At 41.5% G+C, this 11519-nt stretch overlaps 1 protein-coding gene across 4 annotated transcripts in view; it reads right to left on the reverse strand.

The window, feature by feature from the left end:
• Nucleotides 1–11519, reverse strand: part of LOC126399933 (glucagon-like peptide 2 receptor) — a 346627-nt gene that overhangs the window by 120725 nt on the left and 214383 nt on the right. Inside the window, exons 1-2 of one of the 4 annotated variants that reach the window (XM_050060282.1) lie at nt 2008–2288; nt 1518–1703 (exon numbers count right to left, since the gene is read on the reverse strand). The exons of 2 other annotated variants lie outside the window; for them this stretch is intronic. The gene's annotated coding sequence lies outside the window, so the exon portion shown is untranslated. Of the gene's footprint in view, nt 1–1517; nt 1967–2007; nt 2289–11519 lie in introns of those variants that run through there. One more of the 4 variants, XM_050060285.1, reaches the window with a different exon arrangement.

The following is an 11519-nucleotide window of genomic DNA, read 5'->3' on the forward strand; positions in this document are numbered from 1 at the left end:
TTCCTGTTACAGTCTGGGAGGCAGACACCGTCTCCACATTTAAGACTAGACTTAAGACTTTCCTCTTTGATAAAGCTTATAGTTAGGGCTGGCTCAGGCTTGCCCTGTACCAACCCCTAGTTAGGCTGACTTAGGCCTAGTCTGCCGGAGGACCCCCCTATAATACACCGGGCACCTTCTCTTCTCTCCTCTCTCTCTCTCTCTGTCTCTCTCTCTCTCTCTCTCTCTCGTACCCTATTACTGCATCTTGCTAACTCGGCCATTCTGAATGTCACTAACTCGGCTTCTTCTCCAGAGCCTTTGTGCTCCACTGTCTCTCAGATTAACTCATATCGCAGCGGTGCCTGGATAGCGTGCTGCTGCCGTGGTTCTGCCAGATGCCTCCTGCTGCTGCTGCCATCATTAGTCATTAGTCATACTTCTACTGTTATTATACACATATGATTATTGTCACACATGTATACTGCTATTAATATATAATTTCAACATATTGTACCACAGTAGCCAGAACTATAACTATAATATTATTACTTTCATTAATGTTGTTGTAAGCTACTGTCATTACCGTCTGTCCTGCATCTCTCTGTCTCTCTCTCTCTCTCTCTGTCTCTCTTTCTATCTCATTGTGTCATACAGATTACTGTTAATTTATTATGCTGATCTGTTCTGTACGACATCTATTGCACGTCTGTCCGTCCTGGAAGAGGGATCCCTCCTCAGTTGCTCTTCCTGAGGGTTCTACCGTTTTTTTTCCCCGTTAAAGGGTTTTTTTGGGGAGTTTTTCCTTATCCGCTGTGAGGGTCCTAAGGACAGAGGGATGTTGTATGCTGTAAAGCCCTGTGAGGCAAATTGTGATTTGTGATATTGGGCTTTATAAATAAAATTGATTGATTGATTGAATTGATTGAACTCTGTGTTCAACTTTTCCTCTTTTCAGAGCTGATTGATAAGTGGGGACCAAATGAACAGCACTGTGATCTGACAAACCCAGAGGAGCAATAGCGTAGGATTTATAAGCAACTTTAGTGCAGCCATGTCACTGGTCCAGCACTCTATCTTGTCTGGTTGGACAGGTGACATACTGGGAGAAGTGGATCAGAGACTTGGGACAAAGAACAATAATTGAAATCCCCCATGATAAAATTGGGTGCGCGGGCAAATTGACTGTAGACGCTGCACAGTTTTGACCAAGGTCGCCAACAGTAACAAAAAAAAAATTGTGGAAATTCATGTGGCAAATAAAACGGCCAAAATGACACAGATAGGTATTCAATATCAGGAGTACATACAGATTCCTTCACAACCAGTGTGTTACACCACCAGTAACCACCACCAGGCACATGCCCCCTCCCTTGCCCCCGTGACTTGCCTGTCACCTGTGCATCTTGATCCAGACGTCAGGGGAGCCCAAAGCCATCGATTTCCAGATCAGCGTCAGAATCATGGTCTTTAAGCAAGGTTTCCGTGAGGGAAATGATGCAACTGTGTCTATACTCTGAAAGGAACATAATACTCACCCGAAGTTCATCAATTTTGTTCTGTAAGGACTGAGCGTTGGCAAGTATGACAGCGTGGGGAGGAATCCGACACAGAAGCTGTCTCTGTAATCTTTGGGCACACCCCTCCTCTCCTTCCCCGCTTCCTTGAACGAACATTTTTTGTCTTGGAGCCAGCATGGAGCACCAAAAAACAATATGTCACATCTATGGTTGACAGTTGAGAGTCGGATTAAGAGATCACCATTCATCAACAGTCAAAACGACACCACAAAAAAAACAACAGTTAAAACATACGACTACTTCTGCTGGTCGCTACAGCGGCCATCCAGTGGCTGTTGCTACTATATGGGCGAGGCCATGGTTATCTGTTTTTAAAAGCCCAAAGAAGACCTACAGTGGTCGAAACATGTTTTAATGATTTAGATGTAACATTAAAGACTATGTAACATTTCCTTCCTTGGTGATAATTATATTGATGTATGTTTGAATACATAGAGCAACCACTCACCTCTTTCGCCTACCACATCTCCCAGTGTTAGATGTAGTGATCATGGTGGACTTTTGGCCTCTGTGTCAGATGTTACATGTTTGCCTTAGATAAGCTTTCCAATGCTGTCAGGGGAGATGGATTCAACACCCTGTAAAAAACACTTTAAGAAAAATGTCCATGCAAATTAACACACATCCTGTATTCCTTCTGAATTTCCCTGCAGTGAATTCCCCAGCATAAACACTATCAATTTTGTCTCTGTTTTCGGGCTGAGGTCCAAACCCCGTGGTTGAGCTCTGTTTGTGTCGCTTCTCCCATCCTGACCAGATTTGGCCACAAGTGCCTCCCACTTGTAAACAGGAAGACTGCCTCTTTTTCTTTCTCTCTAACCTTAGTTTGTCCCAGAGTATGACCCCGAGTACAGACATGATTAAGGATGTGTATGCTCGCAGGAATCCCTCCATTTAGACTGGAGGGTGGGGACAAGCTCTAGCTGACTCCATCTTTTTCCTAGAAGGATACAGACTGAGGATCCGGTGACGGGCCTTTCACATTACATAAGTGGAGGTTTTTTTTCCTAAAGAAGATAAGATCCATACGGCAAAATATGTGTTCACAGAGACGATGTGCAGACCTGAAGCAATGTCAGATGTTAGCATTCAACCCTCCCAAACAGTCCCTTGGTGCTGCACTGCATCAGCCAGCATCACCACTGTGTCAGTGTCTGTGTTTTGTTAAGAGCAGTTTTGTAAGTTTCATTTATTCACTGTGCTCGTTTTGACCTCAACCCCGGCTCTGTCAGGCCTTCCCACAAGAGTGCTGCTTAGAAGAAGATTGATACCCATAGATTTAGCATGAGATGTTCAGCAATCATATATGGGAGTAATGTTCAGGTGTACACATACTTTTGCTGCTCTCACCCCTTGGCTGAGAGGGGGAATGGCCAGGTAGCAACAGTGTTGCCATGTGAAATTCATTCATTCATCTTCTAACCGCTTCATCCTCTTGAGGGTCGCGGGGGGGCTGGAGCCTATCCCAGCTGACATCGGGCGAGAGGCAGGGTACACCCTGGACAGGTCGCCAGACTATCGCAGGGCTGACACATAGAGACAAACAACCATTCATGCTCACATTCACACCTATGGACAATTTAGAGTTATCAATTAACCTAGTCCCCAATCTGCATGTCTTTGGACTGTGGGAGGAAGCCGGAGTGCCCGGAGAGAACCCACGCAGACACGGGGAGAACATGCAAACTCCGCACAGAAGGGCTCCCACACCCGGGATCGAACCGGCAACCCTCTTGCTGTGAGGCGACAGTGCTAACCACCACACCACCGTGCCGCCCCTGCCATGTGAAATTAAACTACTAAATTAAAACATCTCAATACAGCCAACCTAACTAAGGCAAAAAACCAGCATTAAGTTTAACAACAAATGAGCTTATCTGGCATAAAATCTAACCATCTCCCTCCAGCTCTAGTAGATTAGGGTCCATAACTGCCTGGTGTGAGCAGAGACATATCTGCTTTCCCACTTCTACGAGTCTTTATAAACCAAAACTCACCTTCAAATAATGTTTACATCTCCCACACCGTGGCTCTGATAAATCATTTGAACAAATCTGTCATGCTGTTTGGTGCTGCACAAAAGGGAAGAAGAAGTGCACAGAGCTGCAGTCGCTGCACGCGTCTGTTCTCTGGGAATCTTTAAGAAAAATTAAATCTTATCAGAAGATATAAGAATTAATACGTGACTATTTAAAAAAGAAAAGAGGGGATGAGGACAAAATGAAGAGGAGAGTCAACATGTTCACACTCCCAATTCATCACATATTGTGGCTTAATCAGTGGACTTTCATGTCTTCATGACATTCTAGGTATCCTGAGCGCGTCTGATGTTGACGTTCTGGGATGCCATGTCAATTTACACCTGTTACATGCATTGTGTCTTTGACAATACACTTCTGTTTTCACGGGAAATGTACAGTTTCTGCTTGTTAGTTGCATACATGTGTAATTGTTTATTAGGTTTATTTCTTTGTGCAACAAAAGCACGTGGTTAGATTTAGGCAACAAAGGTATGAGGTTAGGCTTAAAAAAAAAAACATCATGGTTTGGCTCAACATTCATATGGGAAGTGAACACTGGGCTTCCCTCACCTGAAAATCAGGTGTTTAATGGACTAATCCACGACCCCTCTCACCCACCCTACAGGGACTTTCTACTTCCTAAAATTAACGTTGGTGTGTGGTGGTGTATCAAACTGATGCTGTCTAATTATGCTCACGTTATCCATATCTCCAGGTCTGCATATAAACAAACCTAGCAGGGTGCTGCAATGATGTAGGGGAACTCCAGGGTGTACTACTAAGACCTCACTGAGCCAATGGGTGCTTCCAGTGCTGTTGCTATGGCCTTGAAAGCCAACCACAGCCTGAGCTGAAGGAACATACGCCACTAAAATTTCCTGTGGTTTCAAGTTTGTTAAAAGGCCAGCGATTGACAAAGGCTTATGGGTCTTGTATCAAAAATCATTCCTCACTTTTAATGGATTTTTCATTCCCTTACTGTCATCATAGACTGTTATAAATGTACTTAAATGAAAAACATGACTCATATGTTGTCTTAAGGGAGAAAAAAACTATTTTTCTTGTCAATTTAGGTTTTGTAGAAGTGTTATAATACACAGTAAGCTCCTACATAGATATGTCTGTGTTGATTATTTTTTCACTCATACTCATACGTTCATTACATTGTTTTACTCTCCTTATATAAAAAGCTCTTGGGCAAAACCACAGAAAAATCACATGAGGCTTCAAGGTATGTCTCCATTGTGTTTTACAACCAATAGCTACCAGTTCTAGTTCTCTCTGCACATAATTTAAGTCACTTTCAGTATCGTTTCATCTCATATGATATGAAGTAGCCTACCCCGTTTGTGGTTCTGATGATGGCGCTCATAATCATCACCCCCGCCTCTTTCACATGAATGTGCTTGCAGCTGAATAGGAAAACCCAGAGATGACTAAACTAAATGATAACCAGCTTTGTGGTACCGCTTATCCCGACAGCCAATGTTAGGGTTAGTGAAGCCAAATAACCAAAAAATATCCTGGATAACTTGAACTGGCTTCATTGTACAGGCCTTAGCTCTATCCCCTGAACCATAGCCACCTAGCCAGCAGTTGAAGGTGTACACTATCCACCTTCTCTACAAGGCTTCAGCTCTCCCATTACAAATAAGCAAGTAGAGAAACGGACAGATGGATAATACCATCCTTTGTGTGTGTCCCAAAATCAAAAGGGAAAACTAATTATGTGAGCACTCTCTGTTTTTCTGTTTTCTCTTTTTTTTTGTCCATTTAAAATGCAAGACAACTCTAAGTGACAAAAACAGCAAAAAAAGAAAAAAAAAGAAATACTGATCCAATCAAAATACTGCAGTTGACTGAACTTTTTATGAGTGTGAGGTGCTCTATGCCTGCAGATAACTAGGAGATATGATCTGAAGGGGGCAGTCTTGCATCTCTTGTGTTAAGTCTGAACAGAGGAGGGGAGTGTGTAACTGACACACATAAGACTTGGCTTATCACATATATATATATATATATATATATATATATATGTGTGTGTCTGTGTATATATATGATATGTATATAGTATGTATGGTTGTAATGTATATATAGTACATAGTATATAGTATATTATATATAAAATAATGTATAAAGTATAATGTATAATGTTATGTGTATAATATAGTGTTTCATAATAATGTTTTGTATGTAAGTGTATATTAAGATATGATGAAGTGTGAAGCTCACATTGTTTTGTATTTTTGTTTTTTAATGCTTTTATAATGTTTTTCTTATCTTTTCTTTGTATGTATAATTAGGGGCCGGGCAGCCTAAGCTGCCAGCATCCTCAGACTGTCCTACACAAACGATCCACACAGATTTTTGATTTATCGAAAATTTAGCCTACAGTGCATCAAAATGTTTGACTGTAAACGGTATTGTAAACACATACTTGCAAATTTTTGCTAAATACATTTTCAATGTTCATTTAAAACAAATGACAAAATTTTGGAGTCATGGTTGATGATGTTTGGAAAATATCAGAATTTTATCTCAAAAACTGAATTTTTTTTACAGCATTTTGAATTTCGCTCTCATGCGAACAATTGGAGTCAATGCAAAAATGGCATTTTTAAACATCAGTTTTTCACTTATGGAGCCAATAAATCATTGTTAAAAACAAATTACCAACATCTCCATGCTGTCTAGATGCAATTTGTGTATTTTCGGATTTTTGTCTTAATAACTGAGTTTTTGACAGCCGTTTGAAATCTGCCTTTACCAGTGCTGGTCTTTCAAGGAGGGGAAGCTCATTTTCGGCCTACATCATAAAATGTGTCTGATTTTTATACGTAAATTCTACCCTCTGGGGCTGCTGCGTGAGGCTAGTGTGACCGCCTGTGAGTGCTTTGGGACAGTGGAGGGGCTCACGGCAGCACCCGCTGCTCATTGGGGACAGTAACTGCAGAGCGACAGAAGTCAGAGTCTCCAAACACGAGTAAAGTCTCCAATAACACCAGAAAAAGATACTAGATTTGTCGCTAGTCGTTTTTAACAAAGAAAAAGTCACTAAGAGGATTGGAAAAGTCTCCAGATCAACTCGGAACAACGGAATGTAACTTGAAAAATGCTCCGGTGGTGGTTTATATTTCAAGATCGCTGATTCGTTCATTTCACTGTCAATCAAAAAGGGATTCAGCCTCAGACAGATCATCCAATCATCATGCAGAAGCCCAGCGTCCAGGCCAGCCGAGGCCAGCCCACTGCCCCATAGACCCCCAGAGACGCTGAGCGTCCAATGGGCGGGACAAAACCGAGCATTTATCCAATGACTGTCTAGTTTCGCTGCAGTGGAAAAACCCACTCTATGCTTCCCCACTGAAGTCTTTGGGCTTCAGCACTGTGTAATGCACTGTGACGCTACGGGAGTGAGTGAGAAGAAAGTTGCGTCAGTGACCTGTGATAAGTAGCTGATTCTGAACAAAAGTTGAACGCGTTCTAGTGCATATTTAGTCAATGAAATGTAAAAACAACAGTACATATTTGACCACTTATTTTTTGACATTTTAGGGGAAGCTGAGCTTCCCTTGCAGTCTTAGAGCAATCGCCACTGGCCTTTACACACTAACAGCTGCTGTCTTGCACACAGGTGACTGGCTTAGTCAATTTGTGAAGCTACATGTGACATTTCAGTTTGCCAATTAGCTCAGTGAGATAGAGGATGGTTCTTGGTGTTGAAGATTGTGAGTTCAATGCTCAGCTTGTGCAGCATTTCCATATGAGAAATCTACCCAAACTTTTCATAAAGGTCCAGTCCCATGCAGATGTCCTCAACTGGAAACACATCTTCCTACACTCTGCTTGTTGCTCAGAATTGCCTAATTTTGCCTATAATTGCCCGGCCCCGACCATTGCTGCGCAGGAAGAATAGCTGCAGTTTTGCTGCTAATGGGGATCTTAATAAACTAACTAACAAACACTGATGCAAAAAATGCGAACATGTCCCTAAGTCACCTGCATACCTGGCAGGGATGGGGATGTAGGGCTCACAGGGCAGATGAGTGGAGGGTGCTGGAGAAGATGTGTCCAGCGTCGGCAGGGACACACAGTGGAAGGTGTGGTGGAAAGCTGGGTAGTTACAGACTCCAACTGACTGCCGAGCTGGTTCACGCTGGTGGTAAGTTGCTGGAGGCTCTCCATAACTTTATGGAGAGTTGCGTCATGCTGCCCAATCATCACTCCTTGTCTCGAGAGGACTTGTTTAAGTCTCTGCCGGGTCCATGTTGGCCAGATAATTCTGTTAAGGTCTGGGTTAGTTTGGGCCGAAAAATAGCAGGAGACTGAAAAGAAGTTTTACAGTGTTTAATGACACCAGGTCGAAAAAGGCAAAAACACAAGCAAAAACAAAAGGGGGCCAGGAGGTAATGGTGGAGGCTGGCTAGCAGAGGAAAAAACACCAACTAAGAGAATAATGGTTTCTTCTGTGGCTGCCCTCTTTGCCAGTGGGCCCTCATTCTGAACGACACCAGAGAGAGGGAATTACTACTGCATGGGAAAGCAATTGTTCTTGCATCATGCCATGTGTCTCCTAATTGCTGTAAGAGGTAAAAGTAACTGTATGGAGCTGCTCTGGATTTGAATTGGTTTGTGACATTTAATTTTATATACACTTGTCCTAACAGGCGGCATGGTGCCTTTTACAACACAACTTTTCTTTTTTTGGATGGGTCATCATATCAAATCCATGTAAGAGTCATCTCTATGTAAATAAGGAACTTTAATATTTATCCCATTCAGCTGGGATTTGATTTATAGAGTGCAATACATGTTAAAAGAATATATTTTTTGTTGGTGAAAGTACCAAACGTACCTACTTGTTAACTTACCGTGGAACAGTCTTCCCTTTCTCTCCATCTTTTGACACCTTCCAATCTATCAGTGACAAGAAGTTATATATGAATCACTCAACGGGTGGTTTACTGTTTCATTCAATTTTGGCCTGACTAAGACATAAAAAAATACTACAACAGAAAATACAAGATGAAACATGCGAAAAATTTGTCATAGGGAAGTTGTCAATGAGTAGCATGCACCACCATCTCCTCAAATGTTCCATGTCCAACTGCACAAAAAAGATACACGATTGATTGAAACGGGGACAACACAAGGGATGATCAAAGGTGTCTCTTTGTGGCCTACCTCACTGAAATCAAAAGCTGCCTCCATTACAAAGTAGAGGGCGTACTGCTGAGACAAATACACAAAGTTGTAATGGCAATTACAATTCCAAAACTGTAAAGAAAGGATTGATCAAATTACCATCAGCACAAACACTCCACAGTTGTTGGAGGCCCCTTGTCTTGGTATGTCCAGGTAGGTGAGAGTATAATACATCTTGATATATAAAAAGACACAGTTTAGGAATCAAACTGAATAAGTGTGAATCATAATTACTAACTTGAATGTCATTTGCACAGAATTCTCTCCAGTGTCCAGGTGAGACAAGCAAAGCAACAACGGCTTAGATAAGGACACACAAGAAAACTTAAAAGTGTAACATTGTAAAACTGATTAAACATTGTCAAAGTGGTGGAATGACCAACTTTGGAACATTGCAGAACTGAGTGAACCACCAACAGTGGAATAATGCTGAACAGGTTGGCCAAGACTTTGATTTTAAGAACAAACAGAAAAGTTAATAAATGGGTGGTATCGGAACATTCCCATTTTAAATGTCTTTGGCTCAGTTTCAGTCCAGTATTTTGTTCAATTACATGTTATGTTTCTGTTTGCAGTTAAATGTAATGCTGAACACTGCGCCATAGACAAAAAGAACAGAAATTTCAGAACAGAACCTTGAAACACAGTTTCTGTCCTTGAAAACCTTAATGTTTCCATTTGGCCTTTATCTCGAAAGCCAGTGCCATTTAGGGAATCTAAGTAAAAGATTTCCCTCTCTTGTGGCTTCATTATCTGTAAAACAGTTACCACAACAAATCCAACACACTATTTGAGCTGACATACTAAAAATATTAAAATTACAGTACAGTATGAGAAGATGCAATTAAGCAATATCACACGAGAGGGAGTGATGTTGTACTGTATATCGTCACAGCTGTGATTTGGTCATAGGAAGACAGTTACAGCCATGACGATATACAGTACAACATCACGACCTCGAGTGTGATATTACTTTTATACAACAGTTCAACAACTGCTTAAACAGCAATGCTGAGTAAGGAAATGTTAACAAAAGGTGATGAAATAAATTATTTAAGTATGTTATGTAGCTCCGCGAAAAAAAACAGTTCCCCTGGTCTGTTGCCAGGCAACGCAGCACACACACCAGGAATTCACAAGCTACTTTGTATTTATATTGATCTGCAACTGTGTAACTTCACCCAGTTCGGTTGATGAAACGTTGGCAAACCTGGATGTTGGCACGGCTGGATTCAAACACACCTGGAGGTCTGCACAGAAGAGTCCTGGCTTTCCTTTTTCCTTGTCCTCTCCTGACGACCACTCATAATTTAATTCAAATGTAATTTTGGGGAAAATATCCATCTTCTTGGTGTAACGCTATAGTGTCAGTTTGCGTAGCGAGTGTGACAGTTGGTTAATTAACGGTTGTATTTATATTTATAACACCTGTGAGCAGAGTGATTTTACTGTTACATGTCCCAGTGATGTTATACTTTATATCAGCACTCACGGAATGCCTCTCATCCAATCAAATTACTCAGTCGGAACTAACTGTTGTATAATACTTAATAGATTACAGCAAGGTATTTGGTAACATTCAACAAAAGCATCAAGCATTACAGAAAAATAAATTCTTCCTGTGTGGCGCCCAGGGCACCAGAATCCATTGGAGATCACCTGGTTTACCCTGAAAGATAGCAAAATTATTAGTTCACATTCAATGAATCCCATATAATGTCAGAAAATATGAGAATAACAATTATGCGTAAGTACCGGGAGGTGGGGTATTGGATTTTGTGACGGAGGTGGAAACCAAGTCTGAGTGACAAAGCTGTTTCCTGAGAATACTTTGATGCCCTGTAAGACAGTTGTTATTTCAGTCCAGAAAAGATTATTAACACTATTACCAGAAAACGTATACTACCTGGTCAATGGCCAGCTCGTCTATGGCCTTAAGGCAGCTGTTTAGGACCTGTTAAGGAAAGCAAAAAACTAAACTTGCACTTAAAAAATAATGACACTTTGTCTATACATAATTTCCATATCAGTGGGGTCCTCATCTCTTGACCTTACAGAGTAGCTGGGGTCTTCATCTCTTGACTTTGCTGCCCTTCATTTAAGAAAAGTATACCAAAACTGTCATGCTTTTGATTCATACAATATCAAAATCCTTGTAACCTCCAATAACAAGAGTGATTTTAACTGACCCCATGGCTCACATTTTTGGTTATTAAATTTTTCCTTGTTTATTTGGGTTTCCATCATTTTGTAAATTTGTTGGGTTAATTTCTATGTATTTTGGTTAAATGACTCATCCCTGCAGTTACCCGTCGATTCCTCAAGGTGTCAGATGTTTCCCAGGTTAGATGGTCCGTGATTATGTGGGTTTGCGCCGCCATAGATATGCACACCTGCAGTAACTTTAAATTAAGGCAGGAGCCCGGAAGAGGAGAGCCGTGTATGGATAGCGGAGTAAGCGGCATTGTTTGGAGACACGGAATCATCTGCATGTGAAGATTGAGTAAGCGGAACTGTTTGGAGACACGGAGCCACATAAACGTCATTATCCCACCAGAACACTGCGCTCTGAGAACGCAGGGTTACTCGTGGTCCCTAAAGTCTCCAAAAGTAGATCAGGAGCTAGAGCCTTCAGCTATCAGGCTCCTCTCCTGTGGAATCATCTTCCTGTTACGGTCCGGGAGGCAGACACTGTCTCCACATTTAAGACTAGACTTAAGACTTTCCTCTTTGA

Source organism: Epinephelus moara, chromosome 13, assembly GCF_006386435.1.
Source record: "Epinephelus moara isolate mb chromosome 13, YSFRI_EMoa_1.0, whole genome shotgun sequence".
NCBI lineage: Eukaryota > Metazoa > Chordata > Actinopteri > Perciformes > Serranidae > Epinephelus > Epinephelus moara.